General features: G+C 44.1%; 1 protein-coding gene across 1 annotated transcript in view; it reads right to left on the bottom strand.

The window, feature by feature from the left end:
- LOC134910977 (protein unc-93 homolog A-like) overlaps window positions 1-25,727 on the bottom strand; it is a 140,660-nt gene that overhangs the window by 15,065 nt on the left and 99,868 nt on the right. The gene's annotated exons all lie outside the window — the stretch shown is intronic.

Below are 25,727 nucleotides of genomic sequence, written 5' to 3'. Positions count from 1 at the left end.
AACTCAGGATGTACCTGATAAGTTGGATAAATTAATTTCCTTATGCAATAAGTTAGACCTGAGGTACAGAGAACGCTGTATGGAGAGATCGCGGTCAGATCGTCCTAAGCCAAGAGTTGTTCTTCCACCAACACCATCATCACAAACTATTGAAGAACCCATGCAGATCAACCGTTCCCGCCTCTCCAATGAAGAACGTCAGAGACGGCGACAAGGGAACCTCTGCCTGTATTGTGGTGCATCTGATCACTTTGTTAAATCTTGCAATCTATGTCCGGGAAACGCCCTCTCCTACCTTGTGCTGGAGAGGTCAAGCTAGGAGAATTCTCAGAATTACATACCAAGAAAAAGTCTGTCTTGTTAACCAACCTGTAGCTCCCTTCTTCTTCTCTTCTCATTCCTGCACTACTCGATTCCGTAGCCACCGAAAGCTTCATTACATCAGTTCTGGTCAATCGATCTGGAATACAAACGGTCCGTTTGGATCGTACCATTTCTATTACTGCGGTGGATGGAAGTCATATTCCGGAGGGTATTATATCCTTTCGTACTGTTCCTCTCAAGATGAAGGTCGAAGTTCTTCATTCAGAAAAAAATCTCTTTCCTTGTAATTCCTAAAGCCTCTCATGAACTGATCCTAGGATTTCCATGGTTATTAAGACACAATCCCCACATAGACTGGCAAACTATGGATGTTCTCTCATGGGGACGAGACTGCTTCCAGAACTGTTTGCCTTCAGTAAGACCCCTCTGTTCTTCCAGCCCTTCCAGCCTTCCTGTGGAATACCTTTTTAAGATGTTTTCAGTAAACATGGGATGGACACCTTGCCTCCGCATCGCACTAGGGATTGCCCCATTGACCTGGTACCAGACAAGACACCTCCCCGAGGTCGAATCTACTCCTTTCTCACTCCCTGAAACACAGGCCATGTCGGAGTATATCCGGGAGAACTTGAATAAAGGGTTCATCAGGTCTTCCACCTCTCCGGCCGGGGCGGGGTTTTTCTTCGTCAAAAAGAAGGATGGGGGTCTGCGGCCCTGTATTGACTATAGAGGTCTCAACGACATAACAATTAAGAACAGATATCCATTACCTCTAATTCCAGAACTGTTCGACTGTGTTAAAGGAGCTACTGTATTCACTAAGCTGGACTTACAGGGGGCCTACAATCTTATACGTATTAGCCCAGGTGACGAATGGAAGACGGCATTTAATACCCGCGATGGCCATTATGAATACCTGGTAATGCCTTTTGGCCTATGTAACGCCCCAGCTGTCTTTCAAGAATTTGTTAATGAAATCTTTAGAGACCTCCTCTATGACTGCTTGGTGGTGTATTTGGATGACATGCTTATCTTTTCCAGGGATCTGAAGACCCATCGAGAACAAGTCAAAGAAGTTCTAACTCGTTTACGGAGGAATCAATTATTCTGTAAGTTAGAAAAGTGTACCTTCGAAGTACCCACGATTCCATTCCTCTCAGGGCAGAAGTTACAGATGGACCTCGCTAAAGTCCAGGCGATTCAGGATTGGTCGCTTCCAGCTACCCTTAAGGGAGTTCAACGTTTCCTGGGGTTCGCTAACTTCTACCGAAGATTTATTCAGAACTATTCTTCTGTCATAGCTCCCATAACCGCATTAACTAGGAAAGGAGCCGATCCTGCCAAGTGGTCTCCGGAGGCTTTGGAAGCCTTTTTCGTCTTTAAAGGAGGCCTTCATGACCGCCCCTGTTCTTCGTCAACCCGATCTCAGCTATCCATTCCTGGTGGAGGTTGACGCCTTTACTGTAGGAGTAGGAGCAGTATTATCCCAGCTCTTCGAGGACAAGAAAGTCCATCCTTGTGCGTTCTTCTCGCGAAGATTCTCCCCCGCGGAACAAAATTACGCTCTTGGGGAACAAGAATTACTGGCAATTAAGTTAGCCTTTGAGGAGTGGAGGTATTTGTTGGAGGGAGCTCAGCATCCAATCTCTGTAACCACGGATCACAAGGACCTCCTGTATCTACAGTCAGCTCGATGTCTGAACCCACTCCAAGCAAGATGGGCACTCTTCTTTACCCGTTTCAACTTTAAACTTAGTTACCGACCAGGTTCCCTCAACAAAAAGGCACATGCATTATCCCATTCCCTAAGTTCTGAAGAACTCTCTGACCGTTCAAAGGAACAGTTCATCTTGGAATCCACCTCTTTTTCAGCAACTAATACCTCTCCACTTCCTCCTCCAGGAAAAATCTTCGTTGCACCAAATCTTCGCAAGAAACTGCTTACATGGGCTCACTCCTCCTCCTTCATGGGCCATGCAGGTGGTCATAAAACACTCAAATGCATTCAGCGCTCCTATTGGTGGCCTCATCTCAGGACTGACTTTCAGGAATTCGTGGCTACCTGTCCAAAGTGTGCCCAGCATAAAAGTCCCAAAGGTCCTCCAGCCGGGTTACTCCATCCATTACCTGTGCACCATGGATGCGTATTTCTATGGACTTTATTACTGATTTGCCTGCGTCTGGCGGACGGAATACCGTATGGGTCATAGTTGACCGGTTCTCTAAAATGGCACACTTCGTTCCCCTGGCTGGTCTTCCATCAGCATCCCAGTTGGCAAAATTATTCATAGCAGAGATCTTTCGACTCCATGGTCTACTGCAAGAAATCATGTCTGATAGAGGTCCTCAGTTTGTGGCCAAGTTTTGGAGATCCCTATGTTCTGCTCTCGGTGTGAAATTGAATTTCTCCTCAGGATATCATCCCCAAATGGATGGTCAAACAGAGAGAGTGAACCAGGACCTGGATACATTTCTGCATTTATTCATGTCCTCCTCTCAGGACGACTTGCTGGACTTCCTCCCATTCGCAGAATTTGCCCATAACAATCTCTATCACTCTGCCACAAAATCTTCTCCATTTTTCATTAATTATGGTTATCATTCGAAAGTTCCTGACTTCCAACTTCTGCCTACGCTCGAGGTCCCTGCCGCAGAATCAGCACTCCGACAATTTACTAAAACCTGGAGACAAATTCACAAGGCCTTGCTCAAGACATCCAAGAAGTACCTACGCAGATCAGTAGCGAAAAGCTGTTCCAAGTCTTAAAGTGGGAGATCGGGTTTGGGTTTCCACACATAACCTAAGATTGAAGGTTCCTACTAAAAAGTTTGCTCCCAGATTTATCGGGCCCTACCCAATCGAAAAAGTTTTAAATCCTGTGGCCTACAAAGTGAAGTTACCTCCGCATTTGAGAATCTCTAATGCATTTCATATTTCTCTCTTAAAACCGTTGGTACTTAATCGATTCAGAGCTGCTCTGCCTAAATCACCTGAGATCCAATCAGCACAAGGAGACGAATTTGAGATTCACAAGATCCTCGACTCCCGCAGACGATATGGTCGCCTCCAGTACCTTGTTGATTGGAAGGGATATGGACCAGAGGAAAGGTCTTGGGTAAAAGCAGAAGATGTCCATGCTCCAAGACTTCTTCAGACATTTCATGCCAAGTTTCCAACTAAACAATATAGGTGTCCGGAGTCCACCCGCAAAAGGGGGGGTACTGTCAGTGTCCGGAGTCTTACCGGTACGCTGGGGCCGCGGGGCTGGATTCTCAGGTGGCATGCGGGCAGCGGCGGAGGTGGGCTGCTGCGCCAGGTCTGAGGGCAGCAGTAGCGGCGGTGAGGGGGTCCGCTCATGGCGGCGGGACGCCGCTGCAGCAGGTTGCTCTTGCTGAGCTGTTGCTAGGAGACCAGGGGCAGTGAGCGTATTCTGGTTACTCCTGACCCTGCTTGGCCAGTTCCTAGCCTGCTGCTGCCTATGGAAGCGCTCCTGGAAAACCCGGTCCAGTAAGACTCTTTGGGCATGGTCGGTCCCGGGTCTTCTGCCTCGTCTTTCAAGCCACACTCCACAGATCTTCATCTCCAGCCACGTCTTTAACCACCATCCACAGTTCCGCAGTTCATAATCTACAGCCTTGTCTTTCAAGCCACTGTCCACAGTCCTTTGTCTCCAGCCACGTCTTTAACCACCATCCACAGTACCGCAGTTCATAATCTACGGTCTCATCTTCCAAATCACAGTCCACAGTTCTTTGCCTCCAGCCACGTCTATAACCACTATTCACAGTTCCGCAGTTCATTATTCACAACCTTGTCTTTCAAGCCACAACCCTCAGTTCTTAGTCTACAACTATGTCTTTAAGTCATCGTTCACCAACCACAGTTCTCTACCTCAGCCCTGTCCATAAGAACTACAATCCACTGACTCTTAGCTCCGTCTACGTTCTTCATTGCCCCTTGTCCCATGAGAATGAACTATATCCAATCCCCTTGTCTCGTTCATCCACAGCCAACTACCTCCTTGGGCAAGTCTCAGCTGCCGGATCCTCAAACCTCGCTAGACGTGACAGGCACTCGCTGAGGCTGGAGGAGAGAATTCCATACAAATCATAGGAAAGGGTTCTTCAACGTAAGTGCAATAAGGATTTGGAACTCCCTGCTGGAGCAGATAATAATGGGGGACTCTGTAAATGCAATTAAAAATGGATTAGACAGTTTTCTAGTTGAGAAAAGTATCCAAGGCTATAGCATTTAATATATTGACATTAAGTATAGTTACATAGTTACATAGTTAGTGAGGTTGAAAAAAGGCAAAATGCCCATCGAGTTCAGCCTGTAGTTGGGTGTGATACGACATATAGGGGTATATGCAATTGCGGTCGAATTGCCGCAAATGTCGAAAAACGGGGCATTTTCGACACAAAAAAAATGATTCGACAATGCAATACAGTACTTTTCGACAAAAAAAAACGGCCGTTTCAAATTTGACTCTTTGCAATTCGACAGTAGTCAAATTCGACATGTCTGCAATGGTAAAAATGCGGCTTTTCGACAAAAGTATATTCAATTGAAGAATGTCAATTCGACAACAGTGCTTTTTGACAGTCATTTCGTCAATTTCAGTCCACCTCATTTTGCTGGCGGGATCTAATAAAAATTTTAAAAAACATGGGTTTTTTTGTTTGTTTTTATTGCTAATAGCATATCTATTTATATTAGAAGGGATTATGTACTTGGTTTGTCTAATAGGAGCCACAAGTATTTATATAATTTTTAAAATATATATATATATTTTTTACTGACTAAAATAATATGGAGAGATCAGAGCATGTTTTTCAGTGGGAAGGGGTGGGAATGGGTTAAAAATCCTGAAAAAAAATGCGTGGGGTCCCCCCTCCTAAGCATAACCAGCCTCGGGCTCTTTGAGCCGGTCCTGGTTGTGAGGTTACTCACGGTCAACCGCTGACCGCAAAGTTCCCACCATTGAATATAATGGTGCGGCATAGTGCTATGCGCCGTGTCTGACAGCTCAGACGCGCACAGCCAATCAGAAGAGTGCCACGACATGGCGCTCCCTGATTGGCTGAAGGGACCCTCTGTGACAGGAGTCACGGGGGGTCCCGGCATTCGGGGAAAGTGGTCCCATGTGTAAACATGGGACCCCTTTCAGTGCGTGGTCCGGGTTTTGCATTTTATTATTTTGCCAAGTACGTGGATTACAAACAAGAAGAGGACAGATCTACACAGGATTTTGGTGAGTATAATTTTATTTTCAGGTACCCCATGGATTCTATGTGGAGAAGGGGACCGAGTCGGCGTGTCAACATAGGTAAGTATGTGTGTGTTGGCGTGCATGTATGTAATAAAGTTTTACTTTCACGGTGTGCGGGTACTGTTTTTATTTGGGTATTTTTCTTGCAGTAGAACTACAGGTACCAGCGTGCCTGTTTCCCCCCCGCATGCTGGTACTTGTGGTTCTCCAAGTACCAGCTTGCGGGGGAGGCTTGCTGGGACTTGTAGTTCTGCTACAAAAAAAACAATATTCTTTATTTTTGTCACTTGGCTATCAACCTCCCATCCGCAGCCCTTGGATGGGGGGGGGACAGCCTCGGGCTTCACCCCTGACCCTTGGGTGGCTGGAGGGGGGACCCCTTGATTTAAGGGGTCCCCACTCCTCCAGGGTACCCCGGCCAGGGGTGACTAGTTAGTGATTTAATGCCACGGCCGCAGGGACCGATATAAAAGTGTCCCCCGGCTGTGGCATTATCTCTCTGACCAGTGGAGCCCGGTGCTGGTGTTTAAAATATTGGGGACCCCTACGCTTTTTGTCCCCCATATTTTTGGCACCAGGACCGGACGCAGAGCCTGGTGCTGGTTGTGAAAATACGGGGGATCCCCTGTCATTTTCCCCCCCGTATTTTTACAACCAGGACCGGCTCAAAGAGCCTGAGGCTGGTTATGCTTAGGAGGGGGGACCCCACAAATTTTTTTTCAGGATTTTTTACACACTTTTGTGCCATCTATGAAGTCGAATCCAAGCCGCACACTATTGTCAATTGGTCCGTTTTTCGACAGCGGGACTGTCGAATCCATTATTTATTGAATATGTCGAATTCGGGTCCCGGCGGGAGGGTGTCTGACTGTCGAATTGTGTCGAATTTAAAAACGGTCGAATTCCACCCGGAATTCGACCACAATTGCATATACCCCATAGTTGTCAATAGGTACGAAACCATTATTTCGGCTGGTGCATTATAATGTGCCCTGCTTAATACAGAATACAGGTTGAAGCCGGTGGGCTTTTTGCCTCTTTTCAACCTCATTAACTATGTTACTATGTTAATTGATATTTGTGCGCAAACCCCATGGTTTGCATACAAATACGGTGTTCAACCTGTAGTTGGGTGTGATACAGCATATAGTTGTCAATAGGTACAAAACCTTTATTTCGGCTGGTGCATTATAATGTGCACTGCTTAATACAGAATACAGGTTAAACCCAATGGGCTTTTTGCCTCTTTTCAACCTCATTAACTATGTTACTATGTTAATTCATATTTGTGCGCAAACCCCATGGTTTGCATACAAATACCGTGTTTGGGGATCTGCTTTGCCCTGTTTAGAAGGTGTGACGGGTGCAGGGTCTACGTCATTGGATGCAGTACGCTAGTACTAACAGGAGGCATCTATCTCCTACAGATGTCTCCTGCTGCATTAGAATTTTAATTAGACAGAATTGCACAGCCACATCTTTGCAGCTGTGCAATTCCATACAAACATGAATCAGGCCCTATGTTGGTTCAAATATACAATGTGGAAAATTCCAAGTTGGGAAAAAAGGACTGAATTAAGCACAAAGTATTGGTGTTATTTGGTTAGTTACACTTATATACTGTACTATACCACTCATGCAAACATAAAACTAGCTTAATTTAATAGGAATAAACATCTGAAACTTAAAATGAAGCTGCACAGTATCGGTTGTTGTTGTTATTATTATTATTATTATTATTATTATTAATAATAATAATATTAGTACAGGTTGAGTTTCCCATATCCAAAATGCTTGGGACAAGGTGTATTTTGGATATCACATTGTTAGTAATATTGGAATATTTGCATACCATAATGAGATATCTTGGAGATGTGACCCAAGTCTAAACATAGAATGCCTTTCTTTCATATACACAATATACACTCAGAGATTAATTCAATTAGACACAGTGAATTACCACAGCTAATTGATCCCCATGGGGTAATTCAATTATCCCCAATAGCCAGCACTATCAGGGATTTTGTTTCACCTGCCTGGTAGCAGTCATTGGATCGTGCCCCAGACTGCGCACAGATATGCCAACCTGACGCAGGTGTGCAGTCGTGATGTGGGTTTTTACACAAGCTGCCACCACGCAGAGTATTAAATGGCGCGCTCGTGATCAGGAGATACATGAATCACACTAATACTGTAGATAAACAGTTTTTACATACATGTAGCATGTGCCTTTCCAGGCACACAAACTCTTAAGAGACGCTGATACATTTTTAGGATTTATTGAGAAATATGTCCAGAGTTACGGTAATTTATACACAAAAACAGGTAAAAAAAAATCATACAATTATGGAATGTACACTACTTCAAGTAAATATAAAGTAATAAAGTCAGAAAAACCTAACATAATCTTACACTAAGTTTCAGGTCATCTGAGTTGAGGTAGATCACAGAAAGCAGAAATAATAGTAATAATAATAGTAATAATAGTAATAGTAATAATAGTAATAATAATAATAATAATAATAATAGTAATAATAATAATAATAATAATAGTAATAGTAATAATAGTAGTAATAATAATATTAATAATAATAATCTCTTACTCCAATAGTACTCAAGGCACTTAGGGCTCACTCTTAGCATGACGCTACTCCCTTGCAAGTGAACCCTTGATGCTGCACTCAGCTCCTTCTTATCCCTGGCAGCCACTCCAAGAAACAACCTCCACCCTTGGGTTTTAACTCTCATGTTGCTGGACAGTAATAAATCTGTCACTCACTTCTTGATCTGGTCTGAAAGATCTGGTTACTTGGGAAGTGAAGCATGAAGCTTTAGTGCAACTTTTATGACTGGTATTAGATTATCTGTTCCATGACTCAAAATAAAAAGCATAAACTATCTCCCCCCAGATCACATTTTGGATGCAGCATAGCAGCCATTTTGTTACACAAAATCAAGTCACATCTAAAATCTTAGGTAACATAGTAACAGTTTCTGAGGTTAAAAAAGACAATATATCCATCAAGTTCAACCTATTAGTGATTTCTTACACTGTAATATTTATAATACTAATTTTAACTGTTGTGAATGTTTAACCGTTATGTCTATACCCTGTATATCCTTATCTAATAGGAATTTATCCAGCCCATTCTTAAAATCAATGACTGAGTCTGCCAAAACTACTCTCTCTTGCATTGAATTCCAAATATGTATTGTCCTTACTGTGAAGAAACCTTTTCGTCTCTGTGTGCAAAATCTCCTCTCCGCTTACCTAAGCGGGTGTCCATGTGTCCTTTGTGTTGATCTTGCCAAAAACAAATTTTCTTATAGCTCTGTGTATTGTCCCCTTATATATTTGTACATGTTAATCATGTCCCCTCTTAATCTCCTTTTTTCCAGTGTAAACATTCCTAGCCTAGCAAGCCTTTCCTCATATTCGAGCATCTCCATCCCCTTAATCAATTGGTCGCCCGTCTCTGAACCTTTTCTAGTTCCAGGATATCCTTTTTGTAGTATGGTGTCCATAATTGTGCACACTATTCGAGATGTGGCCTTACTAGTGATTTATATAATGGGAGTATAACACTCTAATCCCTTGCATCAATTCCCCGCTTTATGCATGCTAATACCTTGTTTGCCTTATTTGCTGCATTCCTACGTTGGGTACGACTGCTAAGTTTGTTATCTATGTGAACACCTAAATCTTTTTCCAGTATAGAATCCCCTAGTTTTTCCCCATTTAGTATGTAGGTAGTATTATTGTTCTTGCTATCAAAGTGCATTACCTTACATTTGTCTATATTGAACCTCATTCTCCATTTTGCTGCCCATGCTTCCATTTTAAATAAGTCGTTCTGAAGAGACTCAGCATCCCCCTCCGAATTTATAACCTTACATAGTTTGATATCATCTGCAAAAATTGACACCATGCTCTCTAGACCTACTTCTAAATCATATATGAAAATGTTGAACAATAGTGATCCAAGTACAGACCACTGTGACACACCACTTAGTACTTCAGCCCATTTCAAAAAAGTTCCATTAAACACCACTCGCTGCTCCCTATTATCCAACCAATTTCCAACCCAAGTGCATATTGTGCTTCCTAGCCCCAGTTCTCTTCATTTATAGATAAGTCTCATGTAAGGTACTGTATCGAAAGCTTTAGCAAAGTCTTGAAAGATTACATCCACCTCTTTACCCTGGTCTAGGTTCACACTGTTTCATAAAAACCTATTAAGTTAGTTTGACATGATCTGTCCTTCACAAATCCATGTTGGTTCCTATTAATAACCTTATTAGCTTCAAGGAAATCCTGCTTTCTATCCCTTAATATACCTTCCAGTACTTTCCCCACTATAGATGTAAGATTTACTGGTCTATAATTACCTGGTTCAGATTTACTTCCCTTTTTAAATATCGGCACTACATCCACTTTATGCCAGTCTTTGGGAACTATGCCTGATGCAAGTGAATAACTGAAAATTAAATATAGGGGTCTTGCTAGTTCGGAGTGATGCTCCATGAGAACCCTTGGGTGAATTCCGTTGGGATCAGGTGACTTATTAATCCTATTTTTTTTTAATCGGTCACAGACTACTTCCTAACTTAAATAAGGACTTAGCAGTTGGACATTATCATTGCTGAGGTTATGCATCAATCCCGCCATCTGGTCCTGAATACAGATGAGAAAAACTCGCTAGGTACAGAAAGCACCACTTACCCAGGGCACACAGTATGCATACAGTTATGACATATGACTTTGAGGAACCCGTGGCAATGCAACACCTCCTCCCTAAGAATGGCGCAGGGAGATGGTGATCATCCAACACATATTAGCCTGTGCCACGGTGACTACATCGTCACCTTTCCAGGAGAGTCTGTCGGCATTCCCATGCTCTGCCCCTTTCTTGTGTTGAATAGTGAATGTGCATTTCTGCAGAATTAAACTCCATGTTTGCAAGTTACCATTACCCCTGGAAACCTTGTTCAACCAGCTGAGCTGGCTGTGGTCAGAAATACCACAAATTCTCTCCCATAGAGGTATGGCTGCAGCTTTTACAAGGGGTGTGTCTCGAGCATTTTTGACATGGCTATGTGACGTCACATGCAGCTGCTCTAATAAAAAAAAAATGGCAGCGGTCCACCTGCCAGCACAGGCAGTGGTTGACCTTAAATCGATGCATCCACAATTAAATTGCGGGCACTTCGTGAGGCGGTACCATACATGCTGGGTGGCCTTGCCCTGTGCTTGATAGTCCCCAGCATGTGAGGAGATGGACATAGATTTTACAGGGGCTGCAATGATCTGTGTCCATCTCTAAATAACCACCTAATGCCCTAATTCAGCTTGGATCGCTATTGAGACAGAAATTGAGATTTTCACAATACTGCTTCTACTAAATATCCCATGTGAAGAACCACCTAGATTGGTAAAAAAACACCCACTGATGCAACCACAATACCATTGATAGTTGCGGTTGACTCAGAATAATGATAATACAGTCACACCGGCGCCATGTTTAAAGTCGCAATCCATTGTAACTGATGTCAGATACAGGCCCTGAAAATGGCCATGATCCACCTGTATTTTTCCAACCACTCTCCACAAGCGCAATGTTAATACCCACAAATGGTCACTTCCTGTCAATCAAATTGCAATTGCATTTCACTAAATTGCACTTTAACCAACACGCACAATTGCAGTGCATGCGCAGTCTGCCGATAATTGCCTTATTAGCAATTTTGCAACTATTATGACTGGTATTAGATTGTTATCTGTTCCATGACTCTAAAGAAAAGCATAAACTATCCCCCACCCGGTCACATTCAGGACACAGCATAGCAGCCATTTTGATACACAAAATTAAGTCACATCTAAAATCTTAGGAACAGAGAGAACCGCTTACTCAAGACATCCAGTATGCATACTGACATGTGACTTTGGGGAATTGCCGTAACCCATGGCAACGTCATGCCCGATAAGTGCCATTTTTCACGCCTGTGATCCGGAATAAGTTGCAGGAAAACCGCCATTAATTAAATTGCAATGGGTGAAAAAAAATCGCAAAAAAAAAAAGCACAATTTTTTGTGGAAAAATTTACCACACGTACTTGAATTCCCCCATAGCCTCACTATAATTTTATACAGTATTTGTAATCATTTTGTGCATGAAACAAAAGACGGAATGCAAGTTTGTTTCATGAAACTGTCAGATTTCATAGAAATATGTGTACTTGAGAATTAAACAATAAGTGCAAAAAAAGTTGAAAAACTGGTGCTTTTGGGGTAATTTGAAGCAAATGTATTTCTTTTTATTTATGAAATGACCAATAACCATTATTTTTTTGTTAAAATAAATACTATAATTAAATTTGGGGTGCATAATCTAACGAAAAATTTGATTTGGTGTAAATTGAGGCAATTTTTTAAACCCCAAAAATTACATGTAATTATTGGCCCAATTAAGCTATTGGAAAACATCCAAATGCCTAATTAGTCATATGGGGTGGGGTTGGCAAAGGCTTCTGAAGCAAGTCCTGACATTTCTACCTTAAAATAAAGATTTTCTTACTGTTATGAGTCGCTGCTGCGGCTAATTTCTGGCTGTACTCTGGCTGTCTCCTAGCAACTAGGATGCTGGCTGCTACGTGTAGCAGCACACCTGTTTTGCCTCGTTACCTGACTCCAGGCTGATGACTAAAGTGATTGGTCTCTTTCCCTTTCAGTAGGGTTTCTGCCTAGTTCCTATTGCCGATGATATTCCCAAGTTCCTGTTAGCTAGTGAAGCCTGTCACACGGTCACTGTATAGTTCTCTATTCCTGTGCCCTGGTCTGCCTGAGTCCTGCATCCTTGTACCTTGCCTCAAATCCTCGGTATGCTGTCCATGTCTATCCTGCACCTGTGTCCTGTTGGATCCTGCCTAGTACCTACCATCCTGTGTTCATTCCTGCTCCATGTCCTAGTCTTGTCATGGCCCTCCAGTTACTCTCATGTATGGTCCTGAGCCATAGCCAAGCTCCTGTCAAGTCTCTGAACATACCATGTCAGCCTTGGTTCTTTGTCCTTCCAGCTTGTGTGTCCGTGGTTACCACCAGCAAAGTTTATTCACTCCAGCTGTGCCTGTAGTCACAAGTCTGCAGCATTCCAGAACACCCGACTTTGTACCCAAGCGACATCTTGGCCACTGTGTCACTACTCAGCTTGCAAGTCTCTCTGCTACAAGGTTCAAGCTGCCAACACTCTGCTTTCAATCAGCACACATTCAACACCTGGTTGTTCCCATTAGTTAACCACCTCATTGCTTCAGTACCATTTGTTCTTACTGTGATTCTATGACACACTCAGTTCCAGATTGTTCTTACAGTGAACCACTGCATTGCCGTATATCCAGTAATCATTGACCTATTTTGAAACCAGTGCACATCCCGTCCAACAGTCTTCAGTCACCATATATTGTCTAACCTGTCTGCAGTTACAATTCCAAAATCCAGTCTGTCTGCTGTAACCCTTGCCTTGCCAGTCATCTTGCAGCTAAACTCCAGGTTAATTAACTTGTGGTCTTCGGCCTATTGTGTGAGCCCCTCCTGCTGGAGGTTTAAGTGCGGGGGGGGGGGTAGGGGGGGGGGCTAAGTACCAGTTTGCAAATTGAGCACTGATGGAACAGTGGTGGGTTGCTATTGGCAGAAGACTCTCTTGAGGGCTCTAGGAGTCTCACACACATAGTGCTGGAGTTCCCTAACACTCACACCCTAAAGAGGGAGTGCACAAAAAAAAAAATTGAATTTCCTCTGAAAGAAGCAATGCAAGTTTGGAATTGGATTGCAAGTGCAATTCACAGTGCCAATTTTTCATGAAAACGGCTTGCACAAGGTCACTAACACCTAATTGAATTGAACCCAAATTTTGTGTACATTGGCCCTCATTCCGAGTTATTCGCTCGTTAGCTGCTTTTAGCAGCATTGCACACGCTAGGCCGCCTCCCTCTGGGAGTCTATCTTAGCATAGCAGAATTGCGAACGAAAGATTAGCAAAACTGCTACTAAATAATTCTTTGCAGTTTCTGAGTAGCTCCAGACCTACTCACAGATTGTGATCAGCTCAGTCCGTTTAGTTCCTGATTTGACATCACAAACACGCCCTGCGTTCGACCAGCCACTTCCCCGTTTCTCCAGACACTCCCGCGTTTTTCCCTGACACGCCTGCGTTTCTTAGCACACTCCCAGAAAACGCTCAGTTACCACCCAGAAATGCCCCTTTCCTGTCAATCATTTACCGATCAGCAGTGCGACTGAAAAGCGTCGTACGAACACCAGCAAATCTACTAAGTTTTGTGTTAAATAACTTAGCGCATGCGCGCTGCGTACCATGCGCATGCGCATTTAGCAACAAATCGCAGCATAGCGAAAATCGGCAACGAGCGAACAACTCGGAATGAACACCATTGAACCATCAGAAAGCAAAGCTGTCACTAAATCAGTCATGCTAAAAAAAATCTGTATTTTGGAATTTTGGATATGGGTGACTCAACCTATATTATTATTATTATTTGCTTATTCATGGCTTGTACTCTTGCACATAGACTACGGCACAGTTTACAAATTACAGATTCATTTAAATGAATATATTGGATAAGAAATAATCTCTCTCTGTCTACTTCAACAATCTAAGTACAGGTATTAGAACTATTTTATGGATTTAGACCTATCCACATAAAAGGTTTTTCGATAATTAATAAAACCATTTTGAAAATATACTAAAAACTAGAGATGTGCACCGGAAATTTTTCGGGTTTTGTGTTTTGGTTTTGGATTCAGTTCCGTGGCCGTGTTTTGGATTCGGACACGTTTTGGCAAAACCTACCTGGAAATTTTTTGTTGGATTTGGGTGTTTTTTTTTCAAAAAAACCCTCAAAAACCGCTTAAATCATAGAATTTGGGGGTAATTTTGATCCCACAGTATTATTAAACTCAATAACCATAATTTACACTCATTTCCAGTCTATTCTGAACACCTCACAGTCCTACAATTTGCACCGAGGTCGCTGGATGACTAAGCTAAGCGACCCAAGTCGGCGGCACAAACACCTGGCCCATCTTGGAGTGGCACTGCAGTGTCAGACAGGATGGCACTTAAAAAAAATAGTCCCCAAACAGCACATGATGCAAAGAAAAGAGAAAAAGAGGTGCACTGTGGTCGCTGGATGGCTAAGCTAAGTGACCCAAGTGGGCGGCACAAACACCTGGCCCATCTAGGAGTGGCACTGCAGTGTCAGACAGGATGGCACTTAAAAAAAATTGTCCCCAAACATCACATGATGCAAAGATAAATAAAAAAAAGATGTGCAAGATGGAATTGTTCTTGGGCCCTCCCACCCACCCTTATGTTGTATAAACAGGACATGCACACTTTAATAAACCCATTACTTCAGCCACAGGGTTTGTGGCTGAAATGACTGGTTGGTTAGGGCCCTCACCAAAAAAAGAAGCAATCAATCTCTCCTTGCTCAAACTGGCTCTACAGAGGCAAGATGTCGACCTCATCATCATCCTCCGATTCCTCACCCCTTTCACTGTGTACATCCCCCTCCTCACAGAGTAATAATTTGTCCCCACTGGAGTCCACCATCTCAGGTCCCTGTGTACTTTCTGGAGGCAATTGCTTGTGAATGTCTCCACGGAGGAATTGATTATAATTCATTTTGATGAACATCCTCTTCTCCACATTTTGTGGAAGTAACCTCGTACGCCGATCGCTGACAAGGTGACCGGCTGCACTAAACACTCTTTCGGAGTACACACTGGAGGGGGGGGCAACTTAGTTAAAATAAAGCCAGTTTTTGCAAGGGCCTCCAAATTGCCTCTTTTTCCTGCCAGTATACGTACGGACTGTCTGACATGCCTACTTAGATGCTGTCACTCATATAATCCTCCACCATTCTTTCAATGGTGACAGAATCATATGCAGTGACAGTAGACGACATGTCAGTAATCGTTGGCAGGTCCTTCAGTCCGGACCAGATGTCAGCACTCGCTCCAGACTGTCCTGCATCACTGCCAGCGGGTGGGCTCGGAATTCTTAGCCTTTTCCTCACAGCCCCAGTTGCGGGAGAATGTGAAGGAGGAGCTGTTGACGGGTCATGTTCTGCTTCAGTTGACAAGTGTCTCACCAGCAGGTCTTTGAACCTCTGCAGACTTGTGTCTGCTGAAAAAAGAGAGATACAACGTAGGCTTTAAACCTAGGATCGAGCACGGTGGCCAAAATGTAGTGCTCTGATTTCAACAGATTGACCACCCGTTAATCCTGGTTAAGCGAATGAAGGGCTCCATCCACAAGTCCCACATGCCTAGCGGAATCGCTCTGTTTTAGTGCCTCCTTCAATCTCTCCAGCTGCTTCTGCAAAAGCCTGATGAGGTTAAAGACCTGACTCAGGCTGGCAGTGTTTGAACTTACTTCACATGTGGCAAGTTCAAAGGGTTGCAGAACCTTGCACAACGTTGAAATCATTCTCCACTGTGCTTGAGTCAGGTGCATTCCCCCTCCTTTGCCTATATCGTAGGCAGATGTATAGGCTTGAATGGCCTTTTGCTGCTCCTTCCATCCTCTGAAGCATATAGAGGGTTGAATTCCACCTCGTTACCACCTCTTGCTTCAGATGATGGCGGGGCAGGTTCAGGAGTGTTTGCTGGTGCTCCAGTCTTCGACACACGGTGGCTGAATGCCGAAAGTGGCCCGCATTTCTTCGGGCCACCGACAGCATTTCTTGCACGCCCCTGTCGTTTTAAAAAAAATTCTGCACCACCAAATTCAATGTATGTGCAAAACATGGGACGTGCTGGAATTTGCCCACATGTAATGCACACACAATATTGGTGGCGTTGTCCGATGTCACAAATTCCCAGAAGAGTCCAATTGGGGTAAACCATTCTGTGATGATGTTCCTCAGTTTCCGTAAGTAGTTGTCAGCTGTGTGCCTCTTATGGAAAGCGGTGATACAAAGCATAGCCTGCCTAGGAAAGAGTTGGCATTTGCAAGATGCTGCTACTGGTGCCGCCGCTGCTGTTCTTGCTGCGGGAGGCAATACATCTACCCAGTGGGCTGTCACAGTCATATAGTCCTGAGTCTGCCCTGCTCCACTTGTCCACATGTCCGTGGTTAAGTGGACATTGGGTACAACTGCATTTTTTAGGACACTGGTGAGTCTTTTTCTGACGTCTGTGTACATTCTCGGTACCGCCTGCCTAGAGAAGTGGAACCTAGATGGTATTTGGTACCGGGGACACACTACCTCAAGAAATTCTCTAAGTCCCTGTGAACTAACGCCGGATACCGGACGCACGTCTAACACCAACACAGCTGCCAAGGCCTGAGTTATCCGCTTTGCAACAGGATGACTGCTGTGATTTTTTATCTTCCTCACAAAGGACTATTGGACAGTAAAATGCTTACTGGAAGTAGTACAAGTGGTCTTCCGACTTCCCCTCTGGGATGATGATCGACTCCCAGCAGCAACAACAGCAGCGCCAGCAGCAGTAGGCGTTACACTCAAGGATCCATCAGAGGAATCCCAGTTAGGAGAGGACTCGTCAGACTTGCCAGTGACATGGCCTGCAGGACTATTGGCGTTCCTGTCTAAGGAGGAGGAAATTGACACTGAGGGAGTTGGTGGTGTGGTTTGCGGGAGCTTGGGTACAAGAGGAAGGGATTTAGTTGTCAGTGGACTGCTTCCACTGTCACCCAAAGTTTTTGAACTTGTCAATGACTTCTGATGAATGCGCTCCAGGTGACGTATAAGGGAGGATGTTCCTAGGTGGTTAACGTCCTTACCCCTACTTATTACAGCTTGACAAAGGCAACACACGGCTTGACACCTGTTGTCCGCATTTCTGTTAAAATAATTCCACACCGAAGAGGTGATTTTTTTAAAATTTGACCAGGCATGTCAATGGACTATTCATCTCATGGACAACAGGTGTCTCCCGGGTGCCTGACTTAAACAAACTACCTCACCATCAGAATCCTCCTTGTCAATTTCCTCCTCAGCGCCAGCAACCCCCATATCCTCATCCTGGTGTACTTCAACAGTGACATCTTCAATTTGACTAGCAGGAACTGGACTGTGGGTGCTCCTTCCAGCACTTCCAGGGGGCGTGCAAGTGGTGGAAGGAGCCACCTCTACCCATTCAGTGTTGGGAAGGTCAGGCATCGCAATAGACACAATTGGACTCTCCTTGGGGATTTGTGATTTAGAAGAACACACAGTTCTTTGCTGTGCTTTTGCCATCTTAACTCTTTTCAGTTTTCTAGCGGGAGGATGAGTGCTTCCATCCTCATGTTAAGCTGAACCACTAGCCATGAACATAGGCCAGGGTCTCAGCTGTGTCATAAGTGGCATATTGGCAAGTTTACGCTTCTCCTCAGACGCTTTTAATTTAGATTTTTGGGTCATTTTACTGAACTTTCGTTTTTTGGATTTTACATGCTCTCTACTATGACATTGGGCATCGGTCTTGGCTGATGACGTTGATGGCATAGAACCGTCTCTGCCATGACTAGTGGCAGCAGCTTCAGCACTAGGCGGAAGTGGATCTTGAGCTTTCCCTATTTCACCCTCCACATTTTTGTTCTCCATTTTTTAATTTGTGGAATTATATGCCAGTTATATTATTATATCAATAGCAATGGCCTACTGTACTGTACAACTATATACTGTTGGTCACTAAAATGCTGCACTGTACTACTATATATACTGCTCACAAAAATGCAGCACAGATATGGAATGGATGCTTGCAGTGACACAGAGCTGCAAGATACAGCAATGGCCTACTGTACTGTACAACTATATACTGTTGGTCACCAAAATGCAGCACACTGAGCACAGATATTTGCAGCACACTGAGCACAGATATGGAGCTTTTCAGGCAGAGAACGTAGATATTTGCAGCACACTGAGCACAGATATTTGCAGCACACTGAGCACAGATATGGAGCTTTTCAGGGAGAGAACGTAGCCACGTCCTCTCCGTTCAATCTCCAATGCACGAGTGAAAATGGCGACGGCGTGCGGCTCTGTATATAGAATACGAATCTCTCGAGAATCCGACAGTGGGATGATGACGTTTGGCCGCGTTCGGGTGAACCGAGCAAGGCGGGAAGATCCAAGGCTGCCTTGGACCCGTGTAAAATAGGTGAAGTTCGGGGGGGTTCGTATCTCGGAGAACCGAACCTGCTCATCTCTACTAAAAACATTTAAAAATTGAATCTGTTTCACCTATATAGTTCAAACATTCTCCTACTAATTCATGAACTAAGGTCCTGAGTTTCAGAGGTCATTATTTTGGGCCTTCATTCATTTTCCTTTAGCCCATACACACCTACACTCCCAGAACCTGCGGAAGACTCTCAATGTTTCCAGTAGTCCCAGGCTCCCAGATCAGTGGGTACTCCTCTTACACCCAGCCCACTTCTTAGTGAACTAGACAGCATGGGGAGAATAATACCTGTGGAATTGCAGCCCATGAGAATGAGGCAGAGTCTGATGATGTGAATAGTCCGGCCCCACCCCCATCACTGCGTCCCCTCTTTGGACTTCTCCTGGAGTGGAGATCATGAAAGTAGATAAGTAGGTTATACCCTAAGACCTTGGTCTCATATATCAATGGATTTTGTTGGAGATTAGTCTGAGCTTTTGTTCTACATATCACAGGAAATAACAAGGCAATGTTGGATTTTGGATTAGTACAATTTGCGCCATGTAAAATTACGGTTGCCAATGAAAACATATGTATTAGACCTACCTACTGCAATCAGAAATATGAGAAAACTAGAATATTTATTACAATAATTCACAAAGTTTATAAAATATAAAAGGAATACCTACAGAAAAAAAATATTGTAGTTTCATAGAACATAAAATAAAATGACAGCACCATTTTACAGTACATGGGATTTATATTTTTAAGATTCTTTATGTTGCATATTGTAACAGCAGGACTAAGTAGGGTGAACTATGTGTAAGTGCATACCTCCCAAAATTACACATGATATACTATGCCACTCCCCTAATTCATTAAAAATCCTTGGGGGGTATATTTACTAAAATTCGATTTTGGAGTTTCAAGGGATGTAGCTTTTGATTTCTATTCAATTTGGATTGAAGTGATTTACTAAATACCAAACCGAATGACCAATCGATTCTAAAGCTAAATTCAACTCACATCCCAATAGAAAACGAATTTCGGAAAAACATTGATGTTTTCCTATAGCCCAACATAGAATCCCCTCATTTACTAAAATTCGATTTGCAAATCGATTTGAAATCGAACTCAAAATCAAACCTCAAATCCCCGAGTGTTTAGAATGATGTGAGACATTTAATTATGGTTTCTAAACACCATTCTAAAGAAATTGATAGTGTTAACTTTTTAAGTATCCAAAAGCATGTAGGGCAGTGTGGAAGTAGTAATAATGGATGTCCAAGGTTATGGTATGTTGTGCACCTACCTGCACAATGCAAATCACCACCTGACTGAGATAACACTGAAGGATCAATCAGCAGCTTCATGAGTTGAATAGTGCACATATTTATACTTGTAGACATCATACTTATTCCATGAATGTGCAATAGATAGTACCAGAGCATAATATTGGGCAATTTGGCTGAATGATATAAAGTATTTTTAAATCAAGAGTGTTGTAACTGGCTATCTCAGTTTGTCCCATGATGCCTATATCCTCAGCAAGTCATCCCTGTCTGCAAAAATTCTTGTGGGACAAATGCCAGATGGATGGTTGTTGTGTAAGATGCCAGTATGTGCTAATAAATCAGCTAATAGTAATTGTTACTATATTGTTCTAATTTGTTTCTGTTCCACCAAAAAAGGTTATTTAGGCTATGGCTGTTGCTCCTGGCTTCTGACTCCATTGTCAAATCCACAAACTCCTGCTTAGCATAAGTATAAAGAGCCACAACTAGCCATCCAAGCCATGACAGAATGCAGCTTTGGTTTATTTAAAAAAAAAATATTCAGAAGTCATTTTATTATATCTTTTGCCAAAAGTGTTTAATACTGTGCTCTGATGCTGTCTATTGCATAATCACGCATTAAATAAACCACTCCCCCAGATTATGCAATAAACAGGGATCAGGCAGAGGTTTTTTTTTTTTTTTTAACTAACAACTGACGATGTGTGCACAGAAAGTGGAAGGCATCCATGAACGCAGATTAGAGATATGCTTATTGGTGGTCATTTCGAGTTGATCGCAGCCAGCAACTTTTAGCTGCTGCTGCGATTATTAGTCCACGCCAATGGGGGAGAGTATTTTAGCTTAGCAGGGCTGCAATTGCTTGTGCATCCCTACTAAGCTAAAAAAAAATTCAATCAGAAGTAGACTAGGGCTGGACATACTTACCCTGTGCGATGGATCCAGCGATGATGGGCCTGGCTTTGACGTCACTCCTCCGCCCTCCGTTGTCCTGGACACGCCTTTGTTTTACTCACCACTCACCGAAAATGGTCTCCAATGGTCCGGATCTGCCCATCCATGCCTCTTTCCTGTCAATCTTCTTAGCGGTCGCCACTGCGACCACCTCTGTCGGTAGCCGCGACGTAACCCAGCGACCCTTGTCGCCGGACAACAACGCATATGTGCACAGCGGCACGCCACGCATGCGCATTCCGCACCCATTTGCACTGCAGCGAAAAAATGCTGCGTGCGAACGGGTCAGAATGACCCCCGCCCATTGCCAACTATTTCAGCTGTATTAAAGAATAAATGTAGTCATCAGGTTTTTATGTGTAAAACAGTGTAAAGAGAGAGCATCCTCTTTAATTAGTGTGCATGTGATACATTTGGACCAATAGGAAGCAATGAGGAGGTTCTGTTCGATTTTGCATTCAATTTTGCTGGGGATTTTGATGGGAATTTGAGGTTTGATTTTGGAAGGGATTTCATAAATTCAACTTAAAATCCCTTCCAAACATGAATCCACATCAAATTCGAAAATTTTATGCAAAATCGATTCTTAGTAAATGAGGGATTTTAGAAAAAAAAAAAAAATAATTTCAATCAATTTTGAAGATTCATAAAGATGATTCAAAAATCGTCTTTTAGTAAATATACCCCCTGGTGATCTTTCCAGACTTGTCCCAATCCATAAAAAACACCCACATTTGGGCAAAGCTCTGCCCTTTTTGCTTTTCCATGAAAATTGGTGCAATTGGGAGATACACACAGTCAGTCAATGCTGCATTATTATTTACATAAGTATATATCACAGAGACCTAGACCAGGGTGGTCATTCCGAGTTGTTCGCTCTGTAATTTTCTTCGCATTGCAGCAAATTTCCGCTAACTGCGCATGCGCAATGTTCACACTGCGACTGCGCCAAGTAAATTTGCTATGCAGTTAGGTATTTTACTCACGGCATTACAAGGTTTTTTCTTCGTTCTGGTGATCGTAATGTGATTGACAGGAAGTGGGTGTTTCTGGGCGGAAACAGGCCGTTTTATGGGAGTGTTTGAAAAAACGCTACCGTTTCTGGGAAAAACGCGGGAGTGGCTGGAGAAACGGAGGAGTGTCTGGGCGAACGCTGGGTGTGTTTGTGACGTCAAACCAGGAACGACAAGCACTGAACTGATCGCACTGGCAGAGTAAGTCTCGAGCTACTCAGAAACTGCACAGAGAAGTCTTTTTTCGCAATATTGCGAATCTTTTGTTTGCAATTTTGATAAGCTAAGATTCACTCCCAGTAGGCGGCGGCTTAGCGTGTGCAAAGCTGCTAAAAGCAGCTTGCAAACGAACAACTCGGAATGAGGGCCCAGGACTGGTCAACCTGTAACTCTCCGGCTAATTTAAAACTACACATCCCAGCATGCACTGCAACATTTTTAGCATTCTTTAAAAACAAACCTGTGGCACGGCATGCTAGGGTTTGTAGTTTCACAACAGCTGGAGGGTCATAGGTTGGCCAGGCATGTTCTAGATACCCCATATTACAGTGCTGGTCTAATTACAGTGAGTGTCCAATGAGCCGTAAGGTATTTTCTCTGACGTCCTAGTGGATGCTGGGGACTCCGTAAGGACCATGGGGATATAGCGGCTCCGCAGGAGACAGGGCACAATAATAAAAGCTTTAGGATCAGGTGGTGTGCACTGGCTCCTCCCCCTATGACCCTCCTCCAAGCCTCAGTTAGATTTTTGTGCCCGGCCGAGAAGGGTGCAATCTAGGTGGCTCTCCTGAGCTGCTTAGAATAAAAGTTTGTTAGGTTTTTTTCTTTCAGTGAGACCTGCTGGCAACAGGCTCACTGCATCGAGGGACTTAGGGGAGAGAAGAAAACTCACCTGCGTGCAGGATGGATTTGCTTCTTAGGCTACTGGACACCATTAGCTCCAGAGGGAGTCGGAACACAGGTCTCACCCTGGGGTTCGTCCCGGAGCCGTGCCGCCGACCCCCCTTGCAGATGCCGAAGTTGAAGAGGTCCAGAGTCCAGAAACAGGCGGCAGAAGACTTTCAGTCTTCATAAGGTAGCGCACAGCACTGCAGCTGTGCGCCATTGTTGTCAGCACACTTCACCAACAGTCACCAACTGTCACTGAGGGTGCAGGGCGCTGGGGGGGGCGCCCTGGGCAGCAATGTATAATACCTTTTTATGGCTAAAATACATCACATATAGCCCTTGAGGCTATATGGATGTATTTAACCCCTGCCAGATCTCACAAACTCCGGGAGAAGAGCCCGCCGAAAAGGGGGCGGGGCCTATTCTCCTCAGCACACGGCGCCATTTTCCTGCTCAGCTCTGCTGTGAGGAAGGCTCCCAGGCTCTCCCCTGCACTGCACTACAGAAACAGGGTTAAAACAGAGAGGGGGGGCACTTATTTGGCGATATGATTACATATATAAAAATGCTATAAGGGAAAACACTTGTATAAGGGGTTGTCCCTGTATAATTATAGCGTTTTTGGTGTGTGCTGGCAAACTCTCCCTCTGTCTCCCCAAAGGGCTAGTGGGGTCCTGTCCTCTATCAGAGCATTCCCTGTGTGTGTGCTGTGTGTCGGTACGTGTGTGTCGACATGTAGGAGGACGATGTTGGTGAGGAGGCAGAGCAAATTGCCTGTATTGGTGATGTCACTCTCTAGGGAGTCGACACTGGAATGGATGGCTTATTTAGGGAATTACGTGATAATGTCAACACGCTGCAAGGTCGGTTGACGACATGAGACGGCCGGCAAACAAATTAGTACCTGTCCAGGCGTCTCAGACACCGTCAGGGGCTTGTAAAAACGCCCATTTACCTCAGTCGGTTGACACAGACACAGACACGGACACTGACTCCAGTGTCGACGGTGAATAAACAAACGTATTTTCCTTTAGGGCCACACGTTTCATGTTAAGGGCAATGAAGGAGGTGTTACATATTTCTGATACTACAAGTACCACAAATAAGGGTATTATGTAGGGTGTGAATAAACTACTTGTAGTTTTTCCTGACTCAGATAAATTAAATGAAGTGTGTGATGATACGTGGGTTTCCTCCGATAGAAAATTATTGGCGGTATACCCTTTCCCGCCAGAAGTTAGGGTGAGTTGGGAAACACACCTTAGGGTGGATAAGGCGCTCACACGCTTATAAAAACAAGGGGCGTTACCGTCTCCAGATACGGCAGCCCTCAAGGAGCCAGCTGATAGGAAGCTGAAAAATATCCTAAAAGTATATACACACATACTGGTGTTATACTACGACCAGCAATCGCCTCAGCCTGGATGTGCAGCGCTGAGGGGGCTTGGTCGGATTTCCTGACTGAAAATATTGATACCCTTGACAGGGACAAGATTTTATTGACTATAGATGCATTTCTATATATGCGAGATGCGCAGAGGGATATTTGCATTCTGGCATCAAGAGTAAATGTGATGTCCATATCTGCCAGACGAAGACACGACAGTGGTCAGGTGATGCAGATTCCAGACGGCACATGGAAGTATTGCCGTATAAAGGGGCGGTCCATCGGACCTGGTGGCCATGGCAACAGCTGAAAAATCCACCTTTTGTTACCCCAAGTCACATCTCAGCAGAAAAGGACACAGTCTTTTCAGTCTCAGTCCTTTCGTCCCCATAAGGGCAGGCGGGCAAAAGGGCCAGTCATATCTGCCCAGGGGTAGAGGAAAGGGAAGAAGACTGCAGCAGGCAGCCCATTCCCAGGAACAGAAGCCCTCCACAGCTTCTGCCAAGTCCGCAGCATGACGCTGGGGCAGTACAAGCGGACTCAGGTGCGGTAGGGGGTCATCTCAAGAGTTTCAGCACGCAGGGGGCTCACTCACAAGTGGACTCCTGGATCCTACACGTAGTATCCCAGGTGTACATTGGAAATTCGAGACGTCTCCCCCTCACAAGTTCCTGAAGTCTGCTTTACCAACGTCTCCCTCCGACAGGGAGGCAGTATTGGGAACAATTCACAGGCTGTATTCCCAGCAGGTGATAATCAAAGTACCCCTTCTACAACAAGGGAAGGGGTATTATTCCACACTATATTGTGGTACTGAAGCCAGACGGCTCGGTGAGATCTGAAATATTTGAACACTTACATACAAGCGTTCAAATCAAGATGGAGTCACTCAGAGTAGTGATAGCGAACCAGGAAGAAGGGGACGATATGGTGTCACTGGATATCAGGGACGCTTACCTACATGTCCAAATTTGCCTTCTCACCAAGGGTACCTCAGGTTCGTGGTACAGAACTGTCACTATCAGTTCAGACGCTGCCGTTTGGATTGTCCACGGCACCCCGGGTCTTTACCAAGGTAATGGCCGAAATGATGATTCTTCTTAAAAGAAATATGGACGCTTTCCTGATAAAGGCAAGGTCCAGAGAACAGTTGGAGGTCGGAGTAGCACTATCTTAAGTAGTTCTACGACAGCACGAGTGGATTCTAAATATTCCAAAATCGCAGTTTTTTCCGACGACACGTCTACTGTTCCTAGGGATGATTCTGGACACAGTCCAGAAAAGGATGTTTTCTCCCGGAGAAGAAAGCCAGGGAGTTATCCGAGCTAGTCAGGAACCTCCTAAAACCAGGAAAAGTATCAGTGCATCATTGCACAAGGATCCTGTGAAAAATGGTGGTTT

The sequence above is a fragment of the Pseudophryne corroboree genome, chromosome 4 (assembly GCF_028390025.1).
Source record: "Pseudophryne corroboree isolate aPseCor3 chromosome 4, aPseCor3.hap2, whole genome shotgun sequence".
NCBI classification, from domain to species: domain Eukaryota; kingdom Metazoa; phylum Chordata; class Amphibia; order Anura; family Myobatrachidae; genus Pseudophryne; species Pseudophryne corroboree.
Note: the sequence above shows the minus strand (reverse complement) of the source record. Positions and strands in the feature narration are given on the sequence as shown.